Raw genomic sequence first — 21382 nt, 5'->3', positions numbered from 1 at the left:
TAATTCAGTTCCTTCTTATGTCCCTCAATGAGCTTGCAAACTTCTTAAGTTTATTTCTAGAGTCTTTATGGTTTTTGTTGCTTTTCTACATGTAGTGGTTTGTTTTTTTTTCCCCCATTTGATCATTCCCTAACTAGTTATTTCTGCTAAACAGAAAAGCTATGGATTTGTGCAAGTTTATCTATACTCTGACCACTTTTCTTTTATTGGGCCTAATAGATTTTAATTATTTGTGTTGCATATTATTTTTCCTTAGGCAGTCATATCAGTTGCAAGTAAGATAGCTTTATGTCATATTATCATCACTTTTAAATCTTATTAAAGTTTATTTTCTTAACATTGGATTGGATCTATAGAACAACATTGAGGAGAAGCTGGAGTTTTTAGTGCTATTGTCTGCTTCAGTGAGTATATTTCTAGTATTTTATGATTAGGCAAGGTACTTGTTATGAAAAATTGCATAGACATTTGATCACCCAATTAAGAAGTTTTATTTTTATCCTCAGCTTAATTACCAAGAGGATGGTTTGTTTTGATGTTTTGCTTATTTATTTTCATAAGAACTTAGTATCAGAAATATACAAAATTCTGTATATTTTGCAAAGGTACCAGAATCCTTCCCTTTTAATTTTTTAATATAGTGAATTACATTAATAGTTTTTTTAAATCTGTAATCTTACTTCCAATCCTGGGTTAAGTACTACTGGACATTTGATTTTTTTAATTAAAAATAATAGAGAAATACAACATTTAACTTAACCAGTTTACACCAATGGTAATATTTTCAAATCTATAGGATAATATCAAAACCAGTACACTGACACTGATACAAGCTACTGACTGATTTTATTCAGATTTCCCATTTTGCTTGGACTCATTTGTCTGTGTGTATTTAGTCTTACACAATATTACCATGTAGGCTTGTGTATCTATAACCATAGTCAAGATGCTGAACAGTTCTATTATCACAAGGTTCAACCTATTGACCTTTTATTACCATACTTGCTTCCTTCTCCTCACCCCACCCTACCCCTGGTGTGTAACCAAGGCAACTACTAATCTCTCTCATTTAAAAATTTTGCTATTTCAAAATGTGAAACAAATTGAATCATGTAGAATGTGACCTTTTAGGATTGACACTTTTTCTTTTTTTCCTGAATATGGCATGTATACTCAGCAAAAAAGAAAAAGAGCCTCTTGATGATGATGAAAGAGGAGAGTGAAAAAACTGGCTTAAAACTCAGCATTCAGAAAACTAAGATCATGGCATCTGGCCCCATCATTTCATTGCAAATAGGTGGGGGAAAAGGAAACAGTGGCAGATTTTATTTTCTTGGGCCCAAAATCACTGTGGACATTGACTGCAGCCATGAAATTAAAATATGCCTGCTCCTTGGAAGAAAAACTATGGCAAACCTAAACAGTGTATTAAAAAGCAGAGACATCAGTTTGCTGACAAAGGTCTATATGCTATGGTTTTTCCAGTAGTCATGTAGGGATATGAGAGTTAGACCATAAAGAAGGCTGAGGGCCAAAGAATTGATGCTTTCAAATTGTAGTGCTGGAGAAGACTCTTAAGCGTCCCTTGGAAAGCAGGAGATCAAAGCGGTCAATCCTAAAGGAAATGAACCCTGACTATGCTTGGAAGGACTGAAGTGAAGCTCCAATACTTGACCACTGATGCAAAGAGCCAACTCATTGGAAAAGACCCTGATCCTGGGAAAAACTAAGGGCAAGAGAAGGGGGCAGCAGAGGATGAGATATTTTGATGGCATCATTGACTCAATGAACATGAGTTTGAACTAACTCCAGGTGACAGTGAAGGTCAGAGGTTAGTATGCTGCAGTCCATGGAGTCTCAAAGAGACAGACATGATTTAATGACTGAACAACAACAAATACGCTATGCATACATGCATCTGATTATAACAAACTGAATCATGGGAAAGACATGCGCAATAGAGCCTGTTGTTATTAAAACTGTCAGCCCACGGCCACCTAGATGAATATGTAAAATCCCTATTTTACATGTGCCCAGATATGCTTTCTTCCCTGGTTGGCCTTGAGCATATGCCCATGTGCATTCCCTTTCCTGATTGGTGGTGGGTATAAGCCCTATTTTGCACAGGGCAAAACCAAGAGGAGGAGATGGGAAGTATAAAAAGGTAAGCCAAGAGGGATCACGGCCTCTCCTTCAGGGTTGACTTGCTCCCACATATTTTGAGTGTACTATCCACTGTCTGTTTAATAAAAGTTCTGTCTGCTTGAGCTGTAACTGAGCTGTAACTAGTCTGATATTTCAAATTCTTGCTACATTGAGACAAGAGCCAAGAAATATTGCCTGCTTGAGCTGTAATTAGTCCATTGTTCCAGATCTTTGTTACAGTGAGTCAAGAACCAAGGGAGAGAAATAAACCGACCTGACAATTCCCAATTGCCAGTCAATCACTCTCAGGCTGTCATTATATTTTTCTAGAGTGTCAGTATAGTTAGCAATTGACATTCAATCTCATTTCTCTTTTGGATATTATTTTTCTCAAACCTTTCAAATGCTCGATACACTGTACCAGTGAAGGCTTTCTCTCTCCTAGGTACATGTGGCCAAATTCATCACCTTCGGAATTTTAACAATCAAACCACAACTTGTACCAGGGTTTATTGGTGCCCTACTTAACCACCAATGAGAAGAACGTCATTTCCAACTGGGTGGTGAGTAACCCAGCCTCCAAATCCTATATTATTGCTTATTTTTCCAGACTGCTTCTGACACGACTTGTTGCAATTTTGGTTCTTCAGAAAGCAAACTCTGAGCGCGAGTTTATCATTCAGTTTGTTTATGCTGAAGTCCTCTCAGGATCAACACTCATGGAAGAAAGGAAAAGTAGGATTGAGAAGTGGGAGAAGTTGAGCTATGAGGCAGGTTAATAGAGTCATCCAAACTCACAGATCTAGCAGGAGTTGAAATGGCTCATCAAACTGTTACTCATTCTGGCAAAATGTCTGGGGCCTTTCACTTCCACCTCAGCCAGTCTTTGGATTTGAGTTATCCCTGGAAGTGCATGAACTTGGGTAAGAAGCCTCTTTAGAGCCAAAGCAATCCCTTCATGGGCTGTCCGCTGAAGTTCTTCAGTTGACAGCATTCCCACTATCTCAGGCAAGCAACAAGAGTCCTTATTTGAATGGAGTTCAGAGTGGCACATCTCCATATCCTATACAAATGGTCAAACCCAATGTCTCAATATAGGAGAGTATGCTCTACCCACCATGACTCCTTGGCAAGGATGGAATTGTATAATACCACTACAGGGACATGAATAATAGATACAATTAAATCTAAAATCCCTGCATTGGTAATAACAAAGTCTGGATTATTTTTGCCTTGAATAAAGAGAAACATCATTTTCAGTGTCAATGAAAAAGTACTGTAGAAAAAAGAAAATACCATCTAAATGACTATATGAAAGAATATGACAGAAAATTATAAACTGGGATATCTAAAAACAATTCCCTTAGGAAACTCAGAGAATCAATTTCTAGATTTCAATGTCTATAATTCCTCTTTTCTACACCTCTGTAGTCAAAGAATTATGCTGTTAGCTTTCCTTGCAATAGTAGAATAGAACTGGTTTATACTATATCCTAAGAATCAATGATTAAATTTTCAGAAATTTTGCAATTCAGTTGTTAAACTCAGCTATTACCAAAAATTAATATAAACTTACAAATTGTATTAAAAACCAAAGATAAATACTCAGAACTCATCATATTCCTTTAATTTTACTTTTTTTTTACTATTATCTATCTTTTTGAAATTATTTATGCCTACTGTATCTGTTTATTAGAAATATTATGGAATAGTGCTCCAAATCTTTTTCAAATTCCACATGTAGTGGTATGTAGCTTAAAAATCACTAAGCAAGTCAACAAACACTGCAAAGGAGAGCTTGATTTATTGTTTGCTGATTAGCTATGCCTAAGAAAGGGAGAGGGAGTTCCCTGGTAGCCCAGTGGCTAGAATAGCACTTTCACGTCCATGGGCACTCCAGGTTCAATCCCCGGCCAGGGAACTAAGATCCCACATGCTGCATGGCGCAGTTCACCCACTCATCCCCCACCTGGAAAGAAAAAGAGATAAAAGAAAGTGAAGGAGAAAATGTTAATAATTCAGATAAAATTTAAAAGTGTACATTACATTGCACATAGTATAAAAAATTTGAGGAAATATCCCTCCAAGATTTCAAACTATAATCTGACTCAGTAAAGAAATCACTCATATCATTGACAAACAAGGCAAGTTCCAACATGTCTTTGTTGTTTCACTTCCATCTTTCCTGTTACTGTAATCAAAGTATCAATCAACATTCATGACAGAACCACATACAGACATCAACTGTAGTCAATGGTTGGTTATAAATACAATGGTTTAGCAAAAATCAACAAAAACATCCTATGAGAATCAATTCCCTATACTGAATTTACAATGAAGACTAATGTTATCTGCAAAATGTATGCTACATATCCTTTGCTGCTGCTGCTGCTGCTAAGTCGCTTCAGTCGTGTCCGACTCTGTGTGACCCCATAGACGGCAGCCCACCAGGCTCCCTCATCCCTGGGATTCTCCAGGCAAGAACACTGGAGTGGGTTGCCATTTCCTTCTCCAATGCATGAAAGTGAAAAGTGAAAGTGAAGTTGCTCAGTCGTGTCCAACTCTTAGCAACCCCATGGACTGCAGCCTACCAGGTTCCTCTGTCCATGGGAGTTTCCAGGCAAGAGTACTGGAGTGGGTTGCCATTGCCTTCTCCAACACATCCTTTAGATTAGTAAAATTTATAATAACTTATGTATGTATATATCCATGTGCCTTTTTTTTGGAGTCAGTTGTTAAACATATACTAGCGTACCACTGCTACCTCCCCATCTTCAATGGCTTTTCTTTCACTTTTACATCCACCATGTGATGTTTTGCTCTTGAGTGTAAGTCCTTTGAAATACCAAACACAAGAAATTGAAATACTGCTGTTAACCCTTAAGCTCTTTTAACTAAGACATTATAAACCTCAGAACAGCTCTTTGTCTTTCCTTGTTATCAACAAGGTGAGGTGTTAAGGTGTTCTGAGTTCAGCTATATGAAAGAGTAGTAGTGATAATAAAAACTTTTCATCTAATGACTTCCCCCTACCCTGGTGGTTCAGATGGTAAAGAATCTGCCTGCAATGAAGGAGATCCAGGTTTGGTCAGGAAGATCCCCTGGAGAAGGGAATGGCTACCCACTCCAGTATTCTTGTCTGGAGAATTTCATGGAAAGAGGAGCCTAGCGGGCTGCTCCATAGGGTTGCAAAGAGTCGGACACAACTAAGCAACTTTCCCCTCACTTCTCCACTTCCCCTTATTATCATCAAAAACAATCATATCGAGTTCCATGCTAGCTAAGATATTATTATCAGAAAGAAACATTAAAATGTTATGCTTTATTTCATTTAGAAGGCAAACTCATGTAAAGCATCCATTCTTAACTGTATTTGAATTCAAAAGTGAGACAGTGTCATAGTAAAGTGCATTAACATATTTGTAGAACTGAAAAATAAAGCTAAATTTTTTCTGACAGGCAGCAAGTCTGATTTGGCTGATTAAGTTAACAATGAGATATGGCTTTAACTAGGTTTCATGATAGACATTTTCCAAATAGTTTGAATAAACTAAATCTGATGTTCCAAGGTTCCCATGAGTGTGGTAATATAATAATATTTTGTTAAAAATATTGTATAGGCAAAGGTATAGTTAAATTAATGATATTTCTGTTCTCTGATTATATCAGGTCCAAAAGTTGCCTCTAAGTAAAAAAGTGTTTGGTATAATTAAATTGTTTAAGGATTTCAAACTATCTCCTGCATTGCAGGTGGTTTCTCTACCACTGATCCACCAGGGAAGCCCTATTATATGCCCTAGGTCCAGCCACACTTTTATAAATGGAAGGATTCCATTCTTTTATATGGCTGGCTGATATTCCACTGTAATGTCATATCTTCTTTATCCATTCATCTATCCATGGACATTTTGCTTTCTTCCAGATATTGACTATTATAAATAACAGTGTAGTGAATATAGGGATGAACATATTTTTTCATCCCAAGTAGGATGAGGTGAGAGCTGTTTTGGAGCACCAGCCAGAGACTGGATGGTGGGACTGGTCTTCAGAAAAACCTGGGATGGGCTCAAGGTGTTAGCTAGGAGAGTGAATTAAATGGTACCTGGGGCAGCTACATGGAAGAAGACTAAAAGCATAAAATAGAAAAGATCATGCCTGCTAGTGCTTCCATCCTCAGAAAAAGTTCCACCAGATCTCTACCTGAAATTAGTCAATGAGTCTCCCTCTCATATAACCCAAGAACATTTCAAGCTGCTGCCTCTTACACTGAGACGCTGAGTGGGTGGGTTTGTGCATAAGCCCTTCAAGAGTAGAGTCTTGGTTTCCCACATCCCTCCCACTCTCTGAGACATTAGCCCCACTGGTTTTCAAAGTCAGATGCCAAGGGAATTTGTCTTCCCAATATAGGTCCCCAGGTTGGGGAGTCTGACCCCTTGCTCCTAGGGAAAGCTCCATAGTTGTGATATCCCTTCTGCTCACAAGTTGTCACATCAGAGGTGTGGGTTCTTATTAGACTGCATCTCTGTCCCTCCTACCCATCTCAGTGTGGCCTTTTCTTTTTCCCTTAGTTGTAGAAAATTTGTTCTGCAGGAGAAAAAGGAATGATGTAAATGTTTCATTATATAAGAAAATCTTGTTCATGTACTTTTAATAAGATTATATAGCATTAAATCACTATGATTGTTTAGATTCCATTGGAGATATTTAAAAGAATGGTTTAACTATTTTGTTAAAAAATGTAAGGCTGTAAATTTTGCCAGAACTGTATATTTTGAAGTTATTTAAATATGTAATAAAAGATTTAGTGAACATTAAAAGTATGACAAATATGGTATTTTTCTTAATTCTTTTCAGTGATATATGAGCAATATATAGTTGAAGACCAGTAAATTAAAATATTAAAAAGAGTCAAGAGATTACAATTTAATAACTAATGAAACAAGTGTGTGTTTTTAAAAGATAATATTTGGGTACCTAGAAGTTCTTTGATAAATTAATAGTGCAATTCTGAGGAACTGGATGACAGAAAAAGCTGTCGGCTCATTTACTATCCAGGAAGTTTACTAAAAAGGTGTCCAAAGAAATCTTAATACTACTGATATGTTGAAATTTTAGAGAAAAGTAACTTTCTGATAGAACTAGGATGTTTTGTTTAATTAAATCATTGAAAATTGTGAGAGGTTTGAAATTGTTTTAAAATGCATTGAGGATTGGACACAATGATAGCAGTTAAAATGGCAGTTGAAAAAATGTAAGGTAATTGCCCATTGTCAGAAAACGTCTGATTCTGACCGGAAATAGAGTCCCTTTGAAAATATGCACTAACCCATGCTCTGATTTAAGTGGTTTTTTGAAAATGTTAGCATTCTTAGTAAAGAGTATTTTTTTCCTAGCTCTGATGAGGGTTTAGCACAGTCAGATATACTACATGTAACTCTACTGTTTATAAATATTTTTTTCTCCATTCCTTGTTTTTCTCTCTCCTTTTAGTAACCATTCTGGAATGTTAAAAACTAGGTTGACACTAAATGCATTTTCATGTCCTGAGGAAGCTTGTACTCAGACAGGAGTGCTAGAATGTGTTTAAAAAAAAAAAAAAAACCTAGAGGAAAAGGAAAGAATTATTGCATTATTAGAACACATGCCTGAATGAGAGTGGGACAGGAATAACTCTATTTACAACTTTTATTATACATTCCTCAGTGTCATCAGTCACCATTTGCTGATCCCTGTGGGGTCAGAAACTAAACCAATCATTTTGAATGTTATTCAGAGGTACCAAAAAAAAAAAAAAAAGCAGCTTAATGAATGCTTTTGATAATTACCATTATTAAACAACTCAAAACCACTCCATTTTCATTGAACCTAGATATACTAGGACCTGATTTTATGTTTTAGTTTGAATCTTAGAGAAAATTATTTGTCATAAGTCAGAAGTTTTCATTTTTCCACATGTTCATTCATTCATGCAACAATATTCACTGAATTTATTGAACTCTATCTGCCAACTTATATGAAGATGATTATTAAAAATAAAAATAAACTGGTTCTGCCCTCAAATATGAACATATAATTGCAAGTTGTGGTAAGTGAAGCAAACACACAGTAAAAGGACCTATCCAGCTATGGCAAGAAATTGAAAGAGTGCCATGTAAGCCCAGATCTGATTGACCAGAAGCAGCCAGAAAGTCACTGAATGATTAAAGAGCAGTATGGCCAGAACTTGATCATTACAGGGAAAGCGTGAAGGTGGAATCTGGAGAAGGTACAGAACAGCTTTTACATGGCCCATTAAAGAAGTATGGGTTTTATTGAGAGAGTATTGAAGTATCTTTATAGGATTTATAAAAAGAACAAAATATTCAGAATTACATTTTGAAAATATGTCTCAGCTGAAAATTTCAGAATACAGTGGAGGGGCTCTTGCTTGGGGTAGGAGAGTTCATAAAATACCAGATGTACTCAAGTAGTAGGAAATATGGATAAAGCGTATTTTAATGCATTCTGAGCTCACAAAAAGTAGTAGAAATCTTAGGGATTAAAAAATGAAAAGAAAAAGAGTAGAGACTAGAAAATGAAATAGAAAACCAATGTGACAGGGAGATAGAAACTGAATAAGCCAGGAGTACCTTCAAAAATGGGAGAATTTCACGTATCAAAGTGCTTATCCCAAACGGAGGTTAAGATGATTAGAGCAATTCTGGGTTGGTAACATAGCCTTGTTGCTGTTGTTCAGTCGTTCAGTTGTGTCCAATTCTTTGTGACCCCATGGAATGCAGCACACCATGCTTCCCAGTCCCTCACTATCTCCCAGAGTTTGCTCAAACTCATGTCCATTGAATCGGTGATGCCATCTAACCATATCATCCTCTGTCATCCCCTTCTCCTCCTGCCCTCAATCTTTCCCAGCACTGGGGTCTCTTCCAGTGAGTCAGCTCTTCATATTAAGTGGCCAAAGTATCAGAGCTTCAGCTTCAGCATCAGTCTCCTTCCAATGAGTAGTCAGGGTTGATATCCTTTAGGATTGACTGGTTTGACCTCCCTGCTGCCCAAGGTATTCTCAAGAGTCTTCTTCAGCACCATAGTTTGAAAGCATCAATTCTTTGACGTCCAGTCCAACTCTCACATCTGTACATGACGACTGGAAAAACCATAGCTTTGACTATATGGACCTTTGTCAGAAAAGTTATGTCTTTGTTTTTTAATAATCTGTCTAGGCTTGTCATAGCTTTTCTTCCAAGGAGCAAGATAATACAGCCTACCACCCAGCAAAGAAAAGAAAACAAAATCATCTCTGGAGTAAACATTATAAATCAAATTCTCTTCTCTTTGAGTCTAAAATTTAAAAAATATAAATTACAAAATTCATTCTTCCCAATTTTTAATTTTGCTCATTCTCTGACAGAGAGGTCTTGATGCCTACATGGAGCTGAGCTGCCATGAGAATGGAGGAAGACCTCAGAAGTCCAATTAGTTCAGAGCCAAAACTCCCTTGAGACTAATATTTGAAGAAGCTGAGAACTAATGGAATCCCAAAGCCACCAAAGAGGGCAAGCAAGCCATTATGCAAGTCCCTGGAGAGTTATTCCAGATGATATAACATTCCTGATCCCAGTGCTTAGTACTGTCAAGAGAAAGGGGATGGGGGAGACAGTGAGAACAAGAGAGAGAGAATAACCAGAAGTCTAAATTTATCCATATTCATTTTATTGTACCAAATTTTTATTTCTAGTTTATTTCTTAAGATTCCTAGCTCCATGTTCTAGAGTAGTAGTCAGCAAAACATTTTTTTTCTGTCAAGGATGAGACTGTAAATATTTTAGGTTTTGCAAGTCACATGCACTCTTTATTGAATATTCATCTGTTTTTGTACAACCTTTAATAAACTAAACCAGGTTATGGCCAAACTTAAGCCTGGGTCAGTTTGCCAATCCTTATTCTAGACGTTGAGGCCTTTGAGGTCACAGCCACAAATCTAAAGCCTTTCAAAATTCCTAAAGGATCAATCTGTGATCCAGAACAGGAGGAAAAACACTTGCAAAATTAATGGGAAGGAAGTGAGCTATTGAGAGAATATTTTCTAGATAGATGGTATTTCAAGAGGGAAGAAGGAGATGAAACAGTAAAAGGATTGTGACTTGCCCCCATGGGGGCAGGACCAGGGTTCTAAAAACTTACAGCATTAGTACTTGCTTGACAGAGTCAAGGACACTTCTGAAAGGGAGGACAAAAGTATGGAGGTTCACTATGCATGATGCTCTGACAATCACTCCTGACAGGAGTGAGAGAAGGTAGAAAGACAACAGGAATTGCATAACAGAAAAAAATTTAGGAGTGAAGAAGCCTTCCCCATTTTAAAATAATACTCAGTAGAAGTTAGCTACTGACTGAATTCCTTCATTGTTCCTTCACAGAAATTATGAATTTAAACTATTTTCCTGTGTTTCGTTTGTCTGTCCCCCCTTTAGAAAATGAGTTTTTAAGGGAGAGGATGATGTTAACTTACTCATTATTATTTTCCAAGACTTTGAGATTTTTTGAGATTTTTTTGCACTATAACAAGCACACTGTAAATCTGCAAGTTGGGGGATAGAATAGGTGTTAGGGTGGTGGTATGGAGGAGACATCAAGAATTTAGTTTTAGATATATTACATTTTAAATACCTGGAATACACCTGCATGTGATGACATCAAGTAGATAATCAGACACAATTTTGGAATCAAGAGGAAGATTTTGGTTAAACTCATAAATTCAAGAGTCATCAACATAAAGGTGGGTTTACTGACAAAATATGCACAGATCTGGTACTACCTAGATGAACTGTACAATGTGTAAGTATCTGATGAGAGAAGGAGATTGAGGGATAGATAGTCAGAAAGGTGGTAGGAAAATCAGGGCAATCTGATATAGAGGAAACCAAGAGAGGGAGGGAAGTGTTCCAAATTGGATCTGTTTCAAATTGTGCTGAATCTGCTGAAAGGTCAGATAGGATGAGAACATAATACAAATCATTTGATTTAGCAACACAACGGTCATTTGCAGGGCATTTTGCTGGAAAAGGGGAGGGAGCTTATATGTGAATGTAGTTTGATGACTTGGAAATATGGAGCTCTTTAGTAGATCAGCTTTTGTGAGTATAAAATAAACAGGCAAGAGAGAAGCTGGAGAAATGAATCTGTAGGCAAAATCATATTTACCTTGCGTTAAGTTTCAGCAGGGGGCTCTTTCCTAGTGGCTCAGTGCAAAGAACTCACCTGCAATGCAGGAGACCACTCGCAATGCAGGCAGGAGACTTGGGTTTGATCCCTGGGTCAGGAAGATCCCCTAGAAAAGGGAATGGTTACCTATTCTAGTATTCTTGCCTGGGAAATCCCATGGACAGAGGATTCTAGTGGGCTACAGTCAAAGGAGTTGCAAGAGTTCATATGACTTAGCAACTAAACCACCACCACCACCAAGTTTCAGGAACAGGAACTTTTTGAAATTTCACTGAGAATTTATCAGTGATTTCTTCTTTTTTATAGTTCTGTGCTCAATTTTTGAGGAAGTAGCAGTGACTAAGTGTCACATATCAGTTCATAAAATCTTGACGTATGCAATGTCATCTTGCAAAGGACAAAGACTGTCAATGAAATTTGCTGTAACTAGAGGATAAGTCCAATTCTAGAACTGCATGTTTACAAAGGCCTGGTTGATTTTGTGAGCACTGACAACTTTATTAGGAATAGAAACTCAGATAATAAGAGCAATAAAATATCATGCTTCAGGGTATAAACTGATCGCCTGCAGGGCTCAGGAAGGAATTTTCTCTCTGTCCCTTGCGCTATGTATAGCACTATATATAATACTTGGGTAGACATATCAGAAGGGCTGAGTGAAGAAGCAAAAAGGTTCACAGTCTCTGAAATGTGAGGCTTGGTCATTACAGAAGTCAAGATGCTGAACCATCTGTTTTTTATAAAAGAGTTGTGATTTCTAATACGTGAACTCGTCTGTTGAAATATGTAGCACTAAATCGCCAAAGAAAGCAAACATATAACACTGAACAATCATTTTAGAAATTTCCAGACTAATAAATAAAAATTTAAAAGCAACATGAATTCTGAAAATCAATAATCCCTTCCACTATGGTTGATTTTTAGCTACAAATATTTCAGTGAGGCTACAGTTTCTTAGTTTTAAGTAAACATTGAGACTGTATGTCAACTAACAGTCAGCTAATTAAATCAAGTTAATAGAAATGAAAACAAAAGTTGAATATGGCATATGTTCACACAGGCACTTGAAATGGATATAGATTCTTTTACCCTAAAATTCTTATTTCTTCTCTGAGCAATTACATTAATGATAATGGATTATGGAAGCATTAATCACTGCCCTAAATCCTATTAATATGGCTACTATTTGATGGTTATAGGAAATATTTTCTAGTAACATTTTATTAGACTGTCAATATTCAACACCTGTAACTACTGCATCGCTTTAACCTATTTTCCCAATGTGAAAAACATATTTGCCTGTATGTACATATTCCTGACCTTTAGTTGAATGAAACAAGATTGACCAAATACTTGAGGTATTGGAACTGCCGTTCAACCAATTAAGCTGTGCTTTCCATTTGTAAGGTCAGAAATGAAATCTTATTGACACCGTGTGGGTGGAAAAACAGATTACAGTAGTTGGATGCTTATAAATAAGCCATGCACTATGACATGCAAAAAAGAAACATGAATAATAATCTTTAATTAACTGACAAATAGCCATCATAGTAATCTGAAAAGAATAATAATATAAAATACATAAGAACATATTTCCTTATGTATTCTTCCTTCCTGATCAGCACTATCCTTAAGCAAATGACCATCATTTGAAACCAAATGAATCCAGGGGTTTGTGAGAGAGATGATAAATAAATGAAATTTAAAACTATTTCTAATACTATCTTCCTTTAATAGTGCAGGTTTTGTCTCAAAATTTTCTTTCACTAAAATTATAATGTGTGTATGAGAAAGAATGAGAGATTTTATGATTTTTTGATAAAACAAAGTCCTCAAATAAAGAACCAATACTTTCTAATTCAAATGTACTGAATGTTGAGACATCAGATGGTTTCAAATGAATAACAAGGGAAACATATTACAAATTACATGAATCCATCAACAATTAATTATAAAACAATCAGATATCAGCCACTATATTTACTAGAAATAATGAAAAGTAAAAAAATTTAAGAATGATTAAATGCTTAATGAAACCAGAGTTTATATGTGTTTGTGTATGTGTTTGTGAAAGAGAATACTATAATGTAATCAAACAAAATAGCAAGTTTACTGTTGGGTGTGATGAAAATATTGGTGGCACGGAATTAGGCAAGTAGAATTCAAACCATATCTTTAGGACAGACATCTATGAACTGTGCCATCTTGGAAAAATATTTAAACTTCCTCACTACATATAGAGGCAAAACACAACCAGCCTTACAGAGTTGCTGTGAGCATCCAAAGATACGTGTGCGACATCACTTAGCACAATCTCTGCCACATAGGAGGGGACAGATATGTCAGTCAAGTTTCTCTTACCAGGAAGTTTCCTCTTTTCCATCCCTTCACTCCGTATTACTTTAAGTTGCTCCTCTATAGTCCACCCAGATGCCCAAGGTGAGTCAAGCTCAACAATCTGTCCCTCTCTTGACAGGAAATATATTACCGTAAAAGGAACTAATCCAGGACCAGGTCCTCCTTGATACTGGTGGTTTATATTTGTGGTGCAGAGTTCCTGTCTTCATTTTAAACATGTTCCTATCCATTTCCTAGTATCCCTTGGTGGTGACTGTCTCACTGTATTCTCATATGCTGTTGCTCTAGATCACCAATTGCTAAATGGCACCTGTATAAATTGCTTGTAAAAAGCCTTCCTGGAAAGAAGTTCTTTTTTATAGCATGTTTTAATCAGGTTTCTTATTTGCAAAGAATAAAAAGTAGCTCTGATTGATTTAGCAGAAGAGTAATTTGACAAAAGTATATTAAGTCTTTTCCTTTACCTCTTTTCTTCCTTTCCCCTTCTTTTTCTTCCTAGACAATTCAGACCCAAAGCCATTTTTAATGCTGAGCAAGGGGCCTGGTGTAGGGCATCAAAATAAGGTTAGGTGGGCATTGGTCCAGTAGAGAAGTAACCTGAACAAGAGTGAGGAGACTGTCAGTGTGGAGGAGTGGGGTTATGGCATGAGCAGAGTTAGGACGGTGTAATGTACCAAACTGTGAGTGATAAGGGAAAAGTATCCATGACGAAGTGGTAGATGGCATGAAGATCAACCCAATGTAGGGTTTACAGCTTAAGTAAAGAGAAGAGGGAGTCCATGTCTGGGCAGGTGTCCCAGTACATGGTTTTGGAGACTTAAGTATAGAGGGCATCTGTACAAGAAGACAGCTCAGGGTGAGTTATTGGAATCCAAGCACAGTAAGAAGGTATAGATTACATACTCTGGCCAGGGGCTGAGATGTGGTACCAGTGACAGGAGACTGGTAAAAATATATGGAGACTTATTTCAAAAATTGATATATGGAGAATAATGGGAGCCAGATTTCTCACTACCTGTTAGCAGCAAAATGGCAACAGCAACGAATACATCTAGTTCCCAAGTATTGGTGTCTAAACACCACTCTCACTAAAGGGAATGAGAGTTCATTGGAGAAAGGGCTAATTCCAAGGTTGGATCAGGGAAAGTACCTGATAAGCCTGAAATATTTTCTTATGCCAGACAAGAAGGAAAGCTTAAATAATAAGGGAATCATATACCGTCATTATTAAAAGGCTCCCACTGGTCAAATTAGAGACAACTTAAGTGTCAAAATGAATAATAGTAACGACTTAAAACTCATCAAATAAAATTAAAATCTACACATCCGCATTAAATTTAATAAATAGATAAATGAAAAAAAAAAGTCTGAAGGGATATACAAAGTCTCAAGATATTATGCCACGGGCACTTATTTATTTCAAAATGCAAAACAGTAAGTTCATAATGCCGGGTAGACATCACTTTACTCAACTGAACAAAGTTCACCTCAACAGTCACAGAACATGTTGAAATCGTACACTGGCAACTAGGAAACAATAGAAAAGCACTGCACTGTGATTTCCGGAGAAAGAGACACAACCTGAATCTAATGATGAAGGAATAATGAGGGAATGTCAGACAAATAAAATTCAGGAGCATTTCTACAAAATAACTAGTTGATTGAAAAGTGTGGAAGTCACAAAATCCAAGAAAAGGCTGAGGCACTGTTCCAGACTGAAGGCAAGACTTCTCTTTAAGCAAGTTATTCACTTATAAGATCCTACAGCATGCAATTTTTCTGAATTAAGAAAAAGAGAACATAAAAAAGACCTCAAAATTGATTAGGTTGCTATTATGAAAAATGCACTGGCACAACATCCTTGGAGAGTAGTGGTTTGGAGTTCATGTCATAATGGGATATAACACTGAAAGGTTGGCTGTTACAGTAAAATGGTCAAAGCTTTTCATGGAAAGCTTTCCTATTTATTTTTGCCTCTCTATCATCTATCTTGTCAAAGTTTACTTCTTATGGAAATAAACCAATGAATTCATCATTGTTGCTTCTTTGTATTTCAAAGTTCAAATTCCATGAGGCTAAGTAATCGGTGATGTGAGATTCTAATACCTCCAGGAAATTTTTTTCTGCAATATGCTTTTACTCAATCTTAATCTTCTTCTTAGAAATTTTATTTATTATCAATAGTCCTTTTGTTATTTATCAACCATCTTTTTTTGATACCCATTCCCTACCTCTGATTAAAACAATTCTTTCTAGACTATAACATCTCAACTTTAATTAGTCTAAAAATCACCTAGGAAATTTATAAAAATTCAGACTCTAATTTAGGAAGTCATGGAAGGGGCCTGAGATTCTGCATTTCTAAAAAATTCCTGATGTTGCTGGTCCATGGAATACACTTTGAATGTCAAGGTTGTGGCTGTAAGTAGAGAAAGATGAGAGTTGTATATGTTATATTTTCAGAGTAACAAATTACCCCCACATTTAACAGCTTAAAGCACCAAACATTTATGATCCCACAGTTTCTCTGGCTCAGAAATCCAGGGATGGTTTAGCTAGGTACTTAAAAGTCTCAGAGTCTCTTCATTGCTGCAATTAAAGTTTGGATGGAGCTCCAGTCATCTCATGACTCAAATGGAAGATCTCACTACCAAACTCACTTAAGAGACCAGCAGGGCACCCAAAGCCAGTGCTCTGGGACAACCCAGAGGAATGGGGTGGGGAGGGAGGTGAAAGGGGGGTTGAGGATGTGGAGAAACATGTGTACCCATGGCTGATTCACATCAATGAATGGCAAAAACCATCACAATATTGTAAAGTAATTATCCTCCAATTAAAATAAATTAATTTTTTAAAAAAGAGACCAACATTAGCTGTTGGCTGGAGCCATCAGTCCCTCACCAAGGGCTCTCCCTAAAGCTTGCCACAACATGCAGATCATTTCCCCTTAAGTGAGGAATTTTGTGAGGGAGAAAGTGTGCCCAGGATGCTACTGATTTTTTATGACCTAATAGCCTCTGCTGAATTCTATTCAGTAGAAATTATTTTCTATATCTCATACTTATGGGGAGTCTATTTCACAAAGTATAAATAGCAAGAGGTATACTTCTACTCAAAATCATTCCCAAGACTTAAAAAAGAGGAAATAGTAAAAAAGAAGAATAAGAAATAATAACAGAGTAAAATATGAAAAATATGTGTACTTGGTATACAATGAACTGATATCCCACATTAGAGGACAAAAGAGATATATTCAAGAAATGGTGATTGCAAAACTGCTATCCAAACAGAAAATATATATGTAACTCAAAGCCAATCAAAAAAATCAGTCCTGGGTGTATTAAACACCAGAAGGGAAGGAAAACTTTTAGAAATTTAGTAACTTACAGAGGAAAATCTTTAAAAAATTTCATTAGTAAGAGTGCATAGAAAAAAAAAAAATCTATGAAAGAAAAGGATACTGAATTAAATGTACTACAATAAGTGATAAGGTTTATCAAAGACCATAAATACTGTAAAATGACATGCCACAGAGGATGAAAATGATACAAATAGCTGACAAATTATTAATAGCCAAGATTTTTTTTAACCAAATAAGTTACTTAATAACTATTAGACAATTAAACTTTGGTTTTTATACTTTGTTGATAATTCTAATAATTTTTAAATTTTTAAATCTGCAGTATATTTTAGTTAAATTTTCTGAAGAGTATCTTCTAAATAAAGCCTTAAGAATGTCTGCTGAAATAAAAAGTTGTTTTGTAACAACTGCCATAATATTTTTGATACTATTATATTCCTTGTTTGTCAGCTATTTGCTGTATTATCAACCTGAAGAGTAAGAAGATATTGTTAATTATAAGATCTAAGATAGGTATAAGATAAAAAGAAGAAAAATATATATTTTTGTTGTGAACCATTTGCCTTTGACTCTTCCTCCAAGTATTCAAATTTGTCTCATTAAAAACTTATGATCACAGCTTCCCATGCGCCTGCCAATGCAAAAGACACAGGTTCTATCCCTGGTTCCAAAAGGTCCCACATGCCATGGGGCAGCTGGGCCCTTGTGCCACAACTGTTGAAACTATGTTCTAGAGCCCAGGAAATGAGCCCATGTGCCACAACTGCTGAAGCCAGCATGCCAAAGATCCTATTCTTTGTCTCAAAGAAGCTACAGGAATGAAAAGCCTGTGCACCACACTCAGAAAGTAGCCCCTGCTTGCCACAAGTAAAACCCATGCAGCAATAAAGACCCAGCACAGCCAAAATAAATATTTTTTAAGTTACGATTTATTACTCAAATAATAAATGAATATGTTCGTACAAAATTGATATTTCACACATAAAGATTAAAATATCCTTGATTACCATATCTAATCTTTCCCTAATTTCTTAAAAGCTTACCTACTATATGATAAAGAAGATCTCCTGCGTAAAATTTAGGTTTATTTCTCCTTTCCAAAATTCTTGGATGTGTTAGTCTGTAGCTTTGTCATTTTCAAGACTATTTACAAATATTCAGACCCTCTCATCTATGGACACGTTGTAGGGTGACAATTTCTGCCCTCTAAGAGATATGCATGGCCATATAGCTACATTTAGTCAAAGAAATGAAAGTCACTTCAAAAGGACTACAACTCGGTGGCTCCTCATTTTCTTATCTTATACTGAGGGCATTACACAGTCAAGGAAAAACACAAGGAAACTAAAATTATAAGAGAAAACTCATAATCTTTCTGACCTGAGAATCCAGAGAATAGAGCCTATTAACAACCACTACCAATTAAAAGTAACAGAGAAACTTGGGGAAGAAGAGAAACAAATAAGGGAAGCTCTACGTTTTGAGAATAAATTTCATCCAAATTTTTCTTTAATCTTCGAACCATGAACAATCAGCACAGACTCAAATCAACTTATACTGAAATGTAAAATAAGAGATTAAAATTCAGGCTGCCCCAAATTTTCAAAAATGAGACAGAATTTTCTGATTGAGTACATGAAAAGTATCTCCTGAAAAAGCATCAACATTTTTGAAGAATAACAACATCTAGTTTTCACAACATAACAATTACAACATTAAGGAAGCAATAAAAAATTATTTGAAACACTAAGAGCCCCCCAAAAAGAAAAAGTGACCCATTCTTAAGGAAGCAAAACAAAGACCAATCTGGATATGATCCAAAGGCTGAAATCCTCATGCAAAGTCTTCAAAGCAGCTATTATAAATATGACTATTGTACCCAATAGGCTAAAGAAATATGCACTTCTAATAAACAGAAAAACAAGGACTCTCAGTGAAAAATGGCAAATATAGAAATAGATCAAATTTCACAAATGAAAAATACAAGATCTGAAATTAAGAGAAAAAAAAGAAACGATGGATGAGTTGAAGTGCAGAATAGAGATGACAGAAGAAGATAAAATGCTTCACACATTAAAACAGATCATATAATATCCAATTTAAAGAAAATAGAGAATAAACAGAACTGCAGGGTCCATGAGATGGTATTTACAAAGTCTAACATGCATATAATTTGAGTCACAGAAAAAGAAAAAAATGAGAATGATAAATATACTTGAATAAATAATGGTGAAAAACTCCCCTAAATTTAGTGAAGAACACAAACTTATCTATTGAAGAAGTTCATTGAAAAACAAATCATGTACATACAAAGAAAATCAAAGTGTGATTCTTCATAATCAAATTACTGAAAAACAAAAATAAAGAGAAAATCTTGAAGCAGTCAGAGAAAATCAACATACAGGATATACAGGGAATCAATGATGTGAATTACTGTGGACTTTTCATTTGAAACTACAGATGCCAGAAAATAGTGGAACGATATCTTTAAAATGATGACCAAAAATACCAAAACCCTGAAATGCCAGAATTCTATACCCACAAAAAATTGCCTTAATGAATCAAAGGCAAGTAAATATATTTTCAAGTAAAATAAAATTAAAAAGATTTATCACTAACAAAACTGTACCAAAAAAATAATTCAGGACATTTTTTAGGCTAGAGAAAGATGGTATCAGAGGGTAACTTGAATTATCAAGAAGAAAAGTATCAGAAATGATAAATATCTGGATAAATACAAAATCATATTTTACCCTTTATTTTAAATATATTACAATGTTTCCAAACAAAATTGTAAAAAATTTGCATAAGAGAAAAGAACGTATAACCATGTAAAGACTTGTACGTGAAGGCTCATAAAAGCTTTACAGAAAATAGGAAAAAGCAGAAAATTACTCAAAGGTAAATAGAAAAATAAAATGTGGTACATCAAGACAAAGGAATACTACTAAGCATAAAAATGAATTAACTATTGATGTATTCAACTACATGGGCGAACCTCAAAATCATTCTACCAAATTAAAAGAGCTAGACACAAAAATTGCAATCTGTGTGACTGCATTTACATGAAATTCTAGAAAATTCAAATTCATCTATACTAACAAAAACAGATGAGCTTGTTACAGAAGACAGAGAGTGGAAAGTTAGACTACACAAGGTCAAGAGGGTTTGATGGAAAAGCCAATATAGTCCATAATAGACTCCTCTACATAGAAGTCCTATGTGGAAGACTCCCAGAATGAGTACACCAAAATGATATGGAGATAGCAAGTAAGAAACTTCTGTTGCTTTAAGCTCCTGAAAGTTTAGAGTTGTCTGTTTTCACAGAAGACTTCAATTGCTCCAAATTACTACAATCTGTTTATTGTCTCTCACAAATGAATCCAGGGAATTCAACTATAGAGTACATCTGATTGATTTCATATTAATCCCACCCTGCATCCATTTGGGGTGCGTATCAGATGCAATGGTGTCCAGTGTAACCTGAAAAGAAGTTTTCTAGATATTTCTTAGAAAAGTACCTTGATCACAAAAGGGAATAAGCTTTTCTTCTGGCTGGTTGTGCAATGCATAGATATAAAGGCAGATTAGCTAAATCCAGCTTGCTGCCCACTTAAAGATCAAAGAACATCTAAGAAGTAAAAGTGAGTTATGTCACTAATTAAGACAATTAGGAAGGTCTAACACTGGACTACCAATTTTGTGAGGCAATAAATGTTCTTACTTTGAAAATCAGTTTAAATTGGTGTTTATGTTACTTGTAGCAAAACACATCCCAACCAACTCATACATACTTTGCTAATTAACACTATTAGATTCTCAATAAAATGTATTACATAGTCAGATTTCCCTTCTAGAATGCTCTTTTATTTAACATGATTTACCTTTCTCCATCATATGTCTTAATTCTGGTTGATTCTTCTTCCTCCCTCAAAATGTCTTACTCTGATTGAAATAGTTTATACCTTGCATGCTTTCAAACAGGATAGGTAGCTATCCAGTCATTTTTTCCACCAGCCCTTTCCAGACAACCCTCACAAGACTTGTTTGCTTTAGCATGAACATTTATTCCATTTATTCACTGAAATTTTGCAGCACAAGATGAAGCCAACATTTTCTCTCCAAAGTTCACTGAGGCTAGGCCTTAGCCTTCTTTTTTCCTTCATTTGTTATTACCACTTGACTCTCTTCATTCAGTTCAGAGTATCTTGCCATGATTTACTCTATAATTCAGTTTTAATGAAATAGGTCTTAATATGTAGTTAGCTTTGTTGGGCTACTGTCATATGTATTAAGATC

At 35.7% G+C, this 21382-nt stretch overlaps 1 protein-coding gene across 1 annotated transcript in view; it reads right to left on the bottom strand.

Moving 5' to 3' along the window:
* Nucleotides 1-21382, bottom strand: part of C11H4orf33 (chromosome 11 C4orf33 homolog) — an 855122-nt gene that overhangs the window by 278413 nt on the left and 555327 nt on the right. The window contains exon 12 of the transcript XR_014068175.1: nt 11401-11470. The gene's annotated coding sequence lies outside the window, so the exon portion shown is untranslated. The remainder of the gene's footprint in view (nt 1-11400; nt 11471-21382) is intronic.

Source organism: Giraffa tippelskirchi, chromosome 11, assembly GCF_054371585.1.
Source record: "Giraffa tippelskirchi isolate mGirTip1 chromosome 11, T2T-mGirTip1v1.2.pri, whole genome shotgun sequence".
In the NCBI taxonomy this organism is placed as follows: Eukaryota; Metazoa; Chordata; class Mammalia; order Artiodactyla; family Giraffidae; genus Giraffa; species Giraffa tippelskirchi.
This window is presented reverse-complemented; position numbering and strand designations above follow the sequence as displayed.